The sequence below is a fragment of the Coregonus clupeaformis genome, unplaced genomic scaffold (genome assembly GCF_020615455.1).
Source record: "Coregonus clupeaformis isolate EN_2021a unplaced genomic scaffold, ASM2061545v1 scaf0170, whole genome shotgun sequence".
NCBI classification, from domain to species: domain Eukaryota; kingdom Metazoa; phylum Chordata; class Actinopteri; order Salmoniformes; family Salmonidae; genus Coregonus; species Coregonus clupeaformis.
The window spans coordinates 235,001-247,522 of NW_025533625.1; the positions used below are offsets into that span (position 1 = coordinate 235,001).

At 46.2% G+C, this 12,522-nt stretch overlaps 1 pseudogene; it reads right to left on the reverse strand.

Moving 5' to 3' along the window:
• Positions 1-7,254: 7,254 nt before the first annotated feature.
• On the reverse strand, positions 7,255-9,368 carry LOC121562229 (annotated as a pseudogene).
• Between the last annotated feature and the right edge of the window lie 3,154 nt (positions 9,369-12,522).

Consider the following 12,522-nt stretch of genomic DNA (forward strand, 5'->3'; position numbering starts at 1 on the left):
CCAACCCTGGTCCTGAACAACTACAGGTCTCATTAGCCCACTAGTTACCAACCCTGGTCCTGATCAACTACAGGTCTCATTAGCCCACTAGTTACCAACCCTGGTCCTGATCAACTACAGGTCTCATTAGCCTACTAGTTACCAACCCTGGTCCTGGACAACTACAGGTCTCATTAGCCCACTAGTCACCAACCCTGGTCCTGATCAACTACAGGTCTCATTAGCCTACTAGTTACCAACCCTGGTCCTGGACAACTACAGGTCTCATTAGCCCACTAGTTACCAACCCTGGTCCTGATCAACTACAGGTCTCATTAGCCTACTAGTTACCAACCCTGGTCCTGGTCCTGGACAACTACAGGTCTCATTAGCCCACTAGTTACCAACCCTGGTCCTGGACAACTACAGGTCTCATTAGCCCACTAGTTACCAACCCTGGTCCTGGACAACTACAGGTCTCATTAGCCCACTAGTTACCAACCCTGGTCCTGATCAACTACAGGTCTCATTAGCCCACTAGTTACCAACCCTGGTCCTGGACAACTACAGGTCTCATTAGCCCACTAGTTACCAACCCTGGTCCTGATCAACTACAGGTCTCATTAGCCCACTAGTTACCAACCCTGGTCCTGGACAACTACAGGTCTCATTAGCCCACTAGTTACCAACCCTGGTCCTGATCAACTACAGGTCTCATTAGCCCACTAGTTACCAACCCTGGTCCTGGACAACTACAGGTCTCATTAGCCCACTAGTTACCAACCCTGGTCCTGATCAACTACAGGTCTCATTAGCCCACTAGTTACCAACCCTGGTCCTGATCAACTACAGGTCTCATTAGCCCACTAGTTACCAACCCTGGTCCTGACAACTACAGGTCTCATTAGCCCACTAGTTACCAAACCTGGACCTGAACAACTACAGGTCTCATTAGCCCACTAGTTACCAACCCTGGTCCTGAACAACATCAGGTCTCATTAGCCCACTAGTTACCAACCCTGGTCCTGGACAACTACAGGTCTCATTAGCCCACTAGTCACCAACCCTGGTCCTGGTCCTGATCAACTACAGGTCTCATTAGCCCACTAGTTACCAAACCTGGACCTGAACAACTACAGGTCTCATTAGCCCACTAGTTACCAACCCTGGTCCTGGACAACTACAGGTCTCATTAGCCCACTAGTCACCAACCCTGGTCCTGAACAACATCAGGTCTCATTAGCCCACTAGTTACCAACCCTGGTCCTGGTCCAGAACAACTACAGGTCTCATTAGCCTACTAGTTACCAACCCTGGTCCTGATCAACTACAGGTCTCATTAGCCCACTAGTTACCAACCCTGGTCCTGATCAACTACAGGTCTCATTAGCCCACTAGTTACCAACCCTGGTCCTGATCAACTACAGGTCTCATTAGCCTACTAGTTACCAACCCTGGTCCTGATCAACTACAGGTCTCATTAGCCCACTAGTTACCAACCCTGGTCCTGAACAACATCAGGTCTCATTAGCCCACTAGTTACCAACCCTGGTCCTGGTCCAGAACAACTACAGGTCTCATTAGCCTACTAGTTACCAACCCTGGTCCTGGTCCTGATCAACTACAGGTCTCATTAGCCCACTAGTTACCAAACCTGGACCTGAACAACATCAGGTCTCATTAGCCCACTAGTTACCAAACCTGGTCCTGATCAACTACAGGTCTCATTAGCCCACTAGTTACCAACCCTGGTCCTGGACAACTACAGGTCTCATTAGCCCACTAGTTACCAACCCTGGTCCTGGACAACTACAGGTCTCATTAGCCCACTAGTTACCAACCCTGGTCCTGGACAACTACAGGTCTCATTAGCCCACTAGTTACCAACCCTGGTCCTGGACAACTACAGGTCTCATTAGCCCACTAGTTACCAACCCTGGTCCTGGACAACTACAGGTCTCATTAGCCCACTAGTTACCAACCCTGGTCCTGGACAACTACAGGGCTCATTAGCCCACTAGTTACCAACCCTGGTCCTGATCAACTACAGGTCTCATTAGCCCACTAGTTACCAACCCTGGTCCTGACAACTACAGGTCTCATTAGCCCACTAGTTACCAACCCTGGTCCTGAACAACTACAGGTCTCATTAGCCCACTAGTTACCAACCCTGGTCCTGACAACTACAGGTCTCATTAGCCCACTAGTCACCAACCCTGGTCCTGGACAACTACAGGTCTCATTAGCCCACTAGTTACCAACCCTGGTCCTGGACAACTACAGGTCTCATTAGCCCACTAGTTACCAACCCTGGTCCTGGACAACTACAGGTCTCATTAGCCCACTAGTTACCAACCCTGGTCCTGGACAACTACAGGTCTCATTAGCCCACTAGTTACCATCCCTGGTCCTGATCAACTACAGGTCTCATTAGCCCACTAGTTACCAACCCTGGTCCTGATCAACTACAGGTCTCATTAGCCCACTAGTTACCAACCCTGGTCCTGATCAACTACAGGTCTCATTAGCCCACTAGTTACCAACCCTGGTCCTGATCAACTACAGGTCTCATTAGCCCACTAGTTACCAACCCTGGTCCTGACAACTACAGGTCTCATTAGCCCACTAGTTACCAACCCTGGTCCTGACAACTACAGGTCTCATTAGCCCACTAGTTACCAACCCTGGTCCTGAACAACTACAGGTCTCATTAGCCCACTAGACCAGACTAGTGTATAGGGGTTGATTTGGTACTAGACCAGACTAGTGTATAGGGGTTGATTTGGTACTAGGTCAGACTAGTGTATAGGGGTTGATTTGGTACTAGGTCAGACTAGTGTATAGGGGTTGATTTGGTACTAGACCAGACTAGTGTATAGGGGGTTGATTTGGTACTAGACCAGACTAGTGTATAGGGGTTGATTTGGTACTAGGTCAGACTAGTGTATAGGGGTTGATTTGGTACTAGGTCAGACTAGTGTATAGGGGTTGATTTGGTACTAGACCAGACTAGTGTATAGGGGTTGATTTGGTACTAGACCAGACTAGTGTATAGGGGTTGATTTGGTACTAGGTCAGACTAGTGTATAGGGGTTGATTTGGTACTAGGTCAGACTAGTGTATAGGGGTTGATTTGGTACTAGACCAGACTAGTGTATAGGGGTTGATTTGGTACTAGGTCAGACTAGTGTATAGGGGTTGATTTGGTACTAGGTCAGACTAGTGTATAGGGGTTGATTTGGTACTAGACCAGACTAGTGTATAGGGGTTGATTTGGTACTAGGTCAGACTAGTGTATAGGGGTTGATTTGGTACTAGACCAGACTAGTGTATAGGGGTTGATTTGGTACTAGGTCAGACTAGTGTATAGGGGTTGATTTGGTACTAGGTCAGACTAGTGTATAGGGGTTGATTTGGTACTAGACCAGACTAGTGTATAGGGGGTTGATTTGGTACTAGGTCAGACTAGTGTATAGGGGTTGATTTGGTACTAGGTCAGACTAGTGTATAGGGGTTGATTTGGTACTAGACCAGACTAGTGTATAGGGGTTGATTTGGTACTAGGTCAGACTAGTGTATAGGGGGTTGATTTGGTACTAGGTCAGACTTGAGTCATATTACTCTGAGCCATGATAGTTATGTTGTTTTCTCAGGATATATGTCTTCCTCCAGTGGTGAAAACAGAGTACTGCAGGGTTATATTACACTGACGACACGTCCTCCCCCTGGTGGGGAAAACAGAGTACTGCAGTGTTTTAATACACTGATGACACGTCCTCCCCCTGGTGGGGAAAACAGAGTACTGCAGGGTTATTATACACTGACGACACGTCCTCCCCCTGGTGGGGAAAACAGAGTACTGCAGTGTTATTATACACTGACGACACGTCCTCCCCCTGGTGGGGAAAACAGAGTACTGCAGGTTTATTATTCACCTACATATACATTCACGGGTGGCAGATAGCTTAGTGGTTAAGCGCGTTGTGCCAGTAACCGAAAGGTCGCTGGTTCTAATCCCTGAGCCAACTAGGTGAAACATCTGTCTGTGTGCCCTTGAGCAAGGCACTTAACCCTAATTGCTCCTGTAAGTCGCTCTAGATAAGAGCGTCTGCTAAATGACATAAAATAAATAAATAATACATTTACATTTTAGCAGACGCTCTTATCCAGAGCGACTTACAGTTAGCGAGTGCATACATTATCTTTCTATTTTTCATACTATTTTTCAACTGTTTAAGGATTTAACATTCATTATCTCTGTCATCATATGTTCTATTCACAATCTCCTCTAATACATCATTGAATGCATTAGTTTGAAACCTTTCAAACAGAAGCTAATAGATATAACAGTTCCTCATGCATTTATAACTTCGGGAACAGGTGAAACATGGAAATAAAGACAGTAGCAATGAAGGTTTTATCGATTTATGACTTACGATATAACATACCATTATTATTTTTAAGCAAATGCAATTGTCTCTTTCACACTATTAAACACATGATATGTGCTGGAGTTCAGGAAGGGGTTGCAGTGAGGAAGGGAGAAGGTGAGTTTATACATGGTTTACATGAAAACTTATTGTCAACGTAAACTCACAAGACAGAACAACAACACATGGTTCCCTTTGTCTTAAAGGCAGAGTAACATACAGATCATGGTGATAAGTCAATAGAATATTGGATGTAACAATCAGCCTTACAGTTAAGAAAAACTGAATAAATAAATAGAGCTCAGTATAACCAACACTCAAACAAAATGGTAGTCTAAGGTTTTCCGGATACGACACATTGTAGATGTCACCCTTTAGATTAAGATTTTTCTGCAGTGTGAAGAAGGGAACATCTCTGAGACAGACAACACTTGGCTGGACTCCAGAAGGAAGGCACAAAAGTGGACATCCCAAAACAACTTGGGGGAGGACAGTAGAACAGTAGAGGACATTCCAAAACAGTTGGGGAGAACAGGAGAACAGTAGAACAGGAGAACAGTAGAACAGGAGAACAGTAGAACAGGAGAACAGTAGAATAGTAGAACAGGAGAACAGTAGAACAGGAGAACAGGAGAATAGTAGAACAGGAGAACAGTAGAACAGGAGAACAGGGGAATAGTAGAACAGGAGAACAGGAGAATAGTAGAACAGGAGAACAGGAGAATAGTAGAACAGGAGAACAGTAGAACAGGAGAACAGGAGAACAGGAGAACAGTAGAACAGTAGAACAGGAGAACAGTAGAACAGTAGAGGACATCCCAAAACAACTGAGGAGAACAGCAGAACAGCAGAACAGCAGAACAGAAGAACAGCAGAACAGCAGAACAGCAGAACAGGAGAACAGCAGAACAGTAGAACAGCAGAACAGCAGAACAGTAGAACAGCAGAACAGCAGAACAGCAGAAGAACAGCAGAACAGCAGAACAGCAGAACAGGAGAACAGGAGAACAGCAGAACAGGAGAACAGCAGAACAGTAGAACAGTAGAACAGCAGAACAGCAGAACAGCAGAACAGCAGAACAGTAGAGGGAAACTAAAGAAAATGAAGGCCTAATAGGCTTTAGACCGTCAAAGTGGACAGGTCTTTTCTCTGGCTTATGGGCACAAAGACGATCCCAAGGTAACGTTGACCTGCAACAGAAAGGACCACAATGTGCCCATGTTCAACCAAACAGGTCTTTGAGCGAACACGAACTCTCCATTTTCAACAAGGTCTTGAAAAACCTCTTCATACTTCCCATATCTGCATCCCAGAACATCTTCTCGAACTGATGACGGTCATCATCATCGTCACCATCGCCATCGTCATCACCATCATCATCATCATGGCCATCTCCATCACCATCATCATCATGGCTTCTCCTCGTCATCCACATCATGTGATGGTGATCCCTCCTCGTCTCCTTCTTCATGTCATGGATTTCCCTCATCATGTCATGGCGGCTCCTCTTCATCATGGCTCCATCACCATAACCATGGCTCCCCTTGGCGTGGTCTGTGAACGCTGACAGATTGAACTTGAAGTGAACTGGAATGTCCTCAGTGTTGATATGTTTAAAGAGTTGCCTTCCATCTGCGTGAGTCAACAGGTTCAGCATCTTCCTTTTTTCTCCCCCATATCTTCATTTCTTTACAATCTTTAGAGTCTACGTCACTAAACTCCGCCGCGTCGCACACATCGCACAGCGCATTGACCCTGATCTGGCTCAAATCAAAACGATCTACACTTGTCTTGTCTATCGTAGATAATGGTGAGGGAGAATGGGGATCTGAAATCCATCCTGGTGATTGATTTCGTAAAATCATTTCACGCACCTTGTCGTCTTGGGGTAGCTTGAAACGGAACCCATTCTCCCACTGAACTCCCAGGATGTAGTTGACCATGAGCTCCATCACCTGGTCTTCGTCTCCCAGCAGATAGATTGTCCTCCTGCTCCTGGCGCTCTGCTCTCCAAACCTGAGCCTGGCTACTTTATTCACCAGCTCGATTGTTTCCATGGGGATCTCATAAACAGACGGCGAGCCAGAGCGCTTCAGTTCACTCTTTTCCTTTCACGGCTTCAGCCAATCGTGTGGCGTTTTGAGAGAGTGGCGACGATGACTGGTGTGCTCCACTTGCTGATTCCAGCTTCACCGCAGTCGTATCTGACTCTCGCCGTGTACTTTGTGAGCGACTGCAGTACCGGCGATGATGCAGACGTTGTCTTTGGAAGTCCTCTTCATCCACTCCGCCTCCTCCTCCTCCTCACTCTCTTCAGTGGGCAACTCTTTTGTATTCTACCACATAGTTCTGAATCTTGACCCCTTGTCCAATCACAGCCGGCTTTGGACAGCACACCATGAGCTCAGTGGAGTAGGCTTTTGATTTCAGGCTTTACTGGGACGGCAGGAAGGCAAGGTCTTGATGATGTCACTAACCTCGCTGTCTGGACCGAGGCCTAAGGAACACATGGCTCTGTGTTTGAACTTGTACCCTGTACTGGGAAGCAGTCCAGACACCGTGTAGGCTGTGTCGGTTTCAGACGTCTTCTCGCTCCTCCATCCATCTTTCTCATCGACACAGTATTCTCTCAGGTAGTGGGTGACGTCACGGGCTCCCCTGTCAGGAGGGAGCAACTCCAGCGTCACGCTGTTGTGAGTTCTGTCACGTGCTGTGGGCTTCTCAGGTTTAGACGGAGGCTCCAAACGCTCGTTTCTTTTGGATCCGTTCTCATAAAAGGTAAATGCTGGCTCCTTCTTGTTCCCTGTCGTTAACGGAGGCCAAGAGGAAACGTGTCTGTGTGTCTTCTTTGTTAGCTTCTGCAAAAATCTTTGAAAAGTCCAGCTTGCTTGTCCATGTCCTCAAACACGTCATCGGAGTGGTACCATCTTGTCAGATCAGATTTAACTGGCATTAAGGCTTGTGAGTTCTCAGAGCTTGGGGAATCCAAAGCTGACAGGACAGGGTCCTCGCACCCCAGAGAGGTGAAAGTGAAACATACAACACGCTTCACCTTTGAGTTCAAGACCTCTTTGTCAAGTCCCCTCTTCGATGTGACTATCTTGGCGGAACACGTCCGACTGTAGTCCTCTGTAATCATCCTTAGGAATCGATCAACCACATTGATCTCTCTCTCAATGCGATCCATACATTCACCGAGGATGTTGCTGTTGAAACGGAATTCTTGCTGCTTCTTCAAGAAGTCGGACAACACACTCTCTTCCTTTTCTCCCCCTCTAATAGACGGAAGGAGGTCCGCCAAAGTAGTCTTCAAATGCTCTGTGAAACACAGCTTTTTGAAAGTTTTCACTTTGGCATCAATTTCCTTGAAGTATTTCACTGGCTTGCTTCTCAACGCATCGTTGCATCTCATCTCCACCTCACTAAGGTCTTCCAGCGCAGTCTGCCATTGGTCAACTAAGCTTCCACTGATCTGACGAACCATCTGGGCGGCAGTCGGGGTCCAAGGCTTTTAACGGAAGTAGATTCACTTGCACAGGAACCCCCTCACCTACCTTCTGAGGCAAGGTTTTGTAGGTGTCCACGGCATCTTGAAAAGATACAGGATTGTTTTCCAGAAGAACGTTCCCCATGGAATCTACAAGAGAACTTCTCCGTTTTAGTTTCAGAAGTGTTCTTCACGTCTAAAGCACCCTCACCCCCCGAAAGAAACATTGGGAAAACGATTGAACATCACTTTCAAGTTTCCCTCGACGTCTTGACGGTCCTCTTCACTCGAGACCTCACGATCAAACACAAAGAAAGCATTTGCTCCATAAAGTATACCTGTAACCACATGTGTGGCTATGCCTTGCCTAAAAACATCCTTGTACTTTATGTGTTCCTGCCCGAGGTGGTTCATGGCCAGTTGAGTGATTTTCTTAGTAGTGGTGTACCAGAGTGTCACTCTCGCCTGATTCTGAGACTCTTTAACATCTTTCAAGTACTTTGCCGATCCCTCAACCTTAACCAGCCCTGCCAAACAGCTCGCTTTGAGAGAGCCGTTCACATTTAACAGAGAGTATTTGTCAGACGTAGAGTCAGATGTGATGAGTTTGAAGTCGGTGAAAGGCTCGTCTGTTGTAATGATGTCCCTTCTGAGTGCTTCCTGGTCCCACAGCGTCAGGCCTGTAATCAGAGGAGACAAACCAAACACTAACAGTTACTTTAATGTGTGTGGGGATGACTGAGTGAGTGAGTGAGTGAGTGAGTGAGTGAGTGAGTGAGTGACTGAGTGAGTGACTGAGTGAGTGAGTGACTGAGTGAATGAGTGAGTGACTGAGTGAGTGACTGAGTGAGTGAGTAAGTAGTGACTGAGTGAGTGAGTGAGTGAGTGAGTGAATGAGTGAGTGACTGAGTGAGTGACTGAGTGAGTGAATGAGTGACTGAGTGAGTGACTGAGTGAGTGACTGAGTGAGTGACTGAGTGAGTGAGTAAGTAGTGACTGAGTGAGTGAGTGTTTGAGTGAGTGACTGAGTGACTGAGTGAATGAGTGAGTGACTGAGTGAGTGACTGAGTAAGTGAGTAAGTAGTGACTGAGTGAGTGAGTGAATGACTGAGTGAGTGAGTGAGTGAGTGAGTGAGTGAGTGAGTGAGTGACTGAGTGAGTGAGTGAGTGAGTGAGTGAGTGACTGAGTGACTGAGTGAGTGAGTGAGTGAGTGAGTGAGTGAGTGAGTGACTGAGTGAGTGAGTGAGTGAGTGAGTGAGTGACTGACTGACTGACTGAGTGAGTGAGTGACTGAGTGGGTGAGTGAGTGAGTGACTGAGTGAGTGACTGAGTGAGTGACTGAGTGAGCGAGAAAGCGTTCTACCTGGAATGAGGTGATCATTGCGACAGTCATACAGCATTCCCAGGGAGAAGGGCCATCCCAGTGCTGCTAGAGTCAGGGTTGGGTTTGAGCCCGGATCCATAGTAGAAACTCACTGGTGGTGAGAATGAAACAAACAGAACATGACACCTCACCGCTCACTGCTTTCCACACTGCCGCCGACTACAGTGAGGGGGAAAAGTATTTGATCCCCCTGCTGATTTTGTACGTTTGCCCACTGACAAAGACATGATCAGTCTATAATTTTAATGGTAGGTTTATTTGAACAGTGAGAGACAGAATAACAACAACAAAATTCCAGAAAAACACATGTCAAAAAATGTTATAAATGTATTTGCATTTTAATGAGGGAAATAATTATTTGACCCCTCTGCAAAACATGACTTAGTACTTGGTGGCAAAACCCTTGTTGGAAATCACAGAGGTCAGACGTTTCTTGTAGTTGGCCACCAGGTTTGCACACATCTCAGGAGGGATTTTGTCCCACTCCTCTTTGCAGATCTTCTCCAAGTCATTAAGGTTTTGAGGCTGACGTTTGGCAACTCGAACCTTCAGCTCCCTCCACAGACTTTCTATGGGATTAAGGTCTGGAGACTGGCTAGGCCACTCCAGGACCTTAATGTGCTTCTTCTTGAGCCACTCCTTTGTTGCCTTGGCCATGTGTTTTGGGTCATTGTCATGCTGGAATACCCATCCACGACCCATTTTCAATGCCCTGGCTGAGGGAAGGAGGTTCTCACCCAAGATTTGACGGTACATGGCCCCGTCCATCGTCCCTTTGATGCGGTGAAGTTGTCCTGTCCCCTTAGCAGAAAAACACCCCCAAAGCATAATGTTTCCACCTCCGTGTTTGACGGTGGGGATGGTGTTCTTGGGGTCATAGGCAGCATTCCTCCTCCTCCAAACACGGCGAGTTGAGTTGATGCCAAAGAGCTCCATTTTGGTCTCATCTGACCACAACACTTTCACCCAGTTCTCCTCTGAATCATTCAGATGTTCATTGGCAAACTTCAGACGGGCATGTATATGTGCTTTCTTGAGCAGGGGGACCTTGCAGGCGCTGGAGGATTTCAGTCCTTCATGGTGTAGTGTGTTACCAATTGTTTTCTTGGTGACTATGGTCCCAGCTGCCTTGAGATCATTGACAAGATCCTCCCATGTAGTTCTGAGCCGATTCCTCACCGTTCTCATGATCATTGCAACTCCACGAGGTGAGATCTTGCATGGAGCCCCAGGCTGAGGGAGATTGACAGTTCATTTGTGTTTCTTCCATTTGCGAATAATCGCACCAACTGTTGTCACCTTCTCACTAAGCTGCTTGGCGATGGTCTTGTAGCCCATTCCAGCCTTGTGTAGGTCTACAATCTTGTCCCTGACATCCTTGGAGAGCTATTTGGTCTTGGCCATGGTGGAGAGTTTGGAATCTGATTGATTGATTGCTTCTGTGGACAGGTGTCTTTTATACAGGTAACAAACTGAGATTAGGAGCACTCCCTTTAAGAGTGTGCTCCTAATCTCAGCTCATTACCTGTATAAATGACACCTGGGAGCCAGAAATCTTTCTGATTGAGAGGGGGTCAAATACTTATTTCCCTCATTAAAATGCAAATCAATTTATAACATTTTTGACATGCGTTTGTCTGGATTTTGTTGTTGTTATTCTGTCTCTCACTGTTCAAATAAACCTGCCATTAAAATGATAGACTGATCATTTCTTTGTCAGTGGGAAAACGTACAAAATCAGCAGGGGATCAAATACTTTTTCCCCCTCACTTTATAGAATCTATTAGCCAAAATGTATAATCACATTAATCAAACTACCGTTTCCCAAATTCTGTAAAGAATCTTGTCACTAAGGAGTCGTTCATTATCATGAAGTTAAGTTAATATAGTAGCGATCCTCGCAATATGAGCCACGTTACAGTTCACACGAAGTGGGTTAAGCCTATTGGCGCGATATGTATTGCCGACCAGCACATTACAATCTTGGCAATGGACGCTTGGACAGTCCTGGTTACTCCACTAAATTGGATTATAACCCCCCCCTCTCTCTCTGTCTCTCTCTGTCTCTCTCTCTCTCTCTCTCTCTCTCTCTCTCTCTCTCTCTCTCTCTCTCTCTCTCTCTCTCGCTCTCTCTCTCTCTTTGTCTCTCTCTCTCTCTCTCTCTCTCTCTGCCTTTCTCTCTCTCTACCACTCAATTAAATTAAATTAAATGGGTTTTATTGGCATGGGAAACATATGTTTACAAAGCAAGTGAAATAGATAATAAGTTTATGACTTATTCATTTTTTAGATGATTTCACAAAATAGACAATTGACTTTGAATTGGTTCAGGGACTGGATGTGGAAATGTTCAGCCAACATATCTGACTATGTGGGCTATATAATATTATAATATTATATAACAGGCAGAACGAATCATGACTTGTTTATCCCCCACGGTTACCAAGGCCACAAGCTCTCCTGCAATGGAACCGGTAGGGCAGCTCAAACGGCTTCTTGACGAGGGAAAAGATGTCAAGGCCCCGTGTAGCTCAGTTGGTTTGAGCATGGCGCTTGCAACGCCAGGGTTGTGGGTTCAATTCCCATGGGGGGGGGGGCAGTATGAAAATGGATGCACTCACCTAACTGTAAGTCGCTCTGGATAAGAGCGTCTGCTAAATGACTTAAAATGTAAATGTACAGGTGGTCACAACTGACAGATCGCCCTCCATTTGAAAGATGATGAGAGAGTCCTATTCAGATATTGAACATCAGTTCGACACATGGCGTACAGGTTAGTAGTTGATGCTGTCATATGTTTATTCAACTTCCAGCTTGGCTGAAGTGAATTAGCTGATTAGTCTTGATTTACTCCGCCATGTCATTTTTCTCTGTTGAAAAATAGGACTGAAGAAGAAATTGGTGGCTCTGCACTGCAAAGACCTTACGCCTTGGGTGAAGAGTGTCTGAAATCATCTGTGGTGGAGCTGTATCTCATGGGGAGGAGATAAAGTCATCTGTGGTGGAGCTGTATCTCATGTGGAGGAGATCAAGTCATCTGTGGTGGAGCTGTATCTCATGTGGAGGAGATCAAGTCATCTGTGGTGGAGCTGTATCTCATGTGGAGGAGATAAAGTCATCTGTGGTGGAGCTGTATCTCATGTGGAGGAGATAAAGTCATCTGTGGTGGAGCTGTATCTCATGTGGAGGAGATGAAGTCATCTGTGGTGGAGCTGTATCTCATGTGGAGGAGATAAAGTC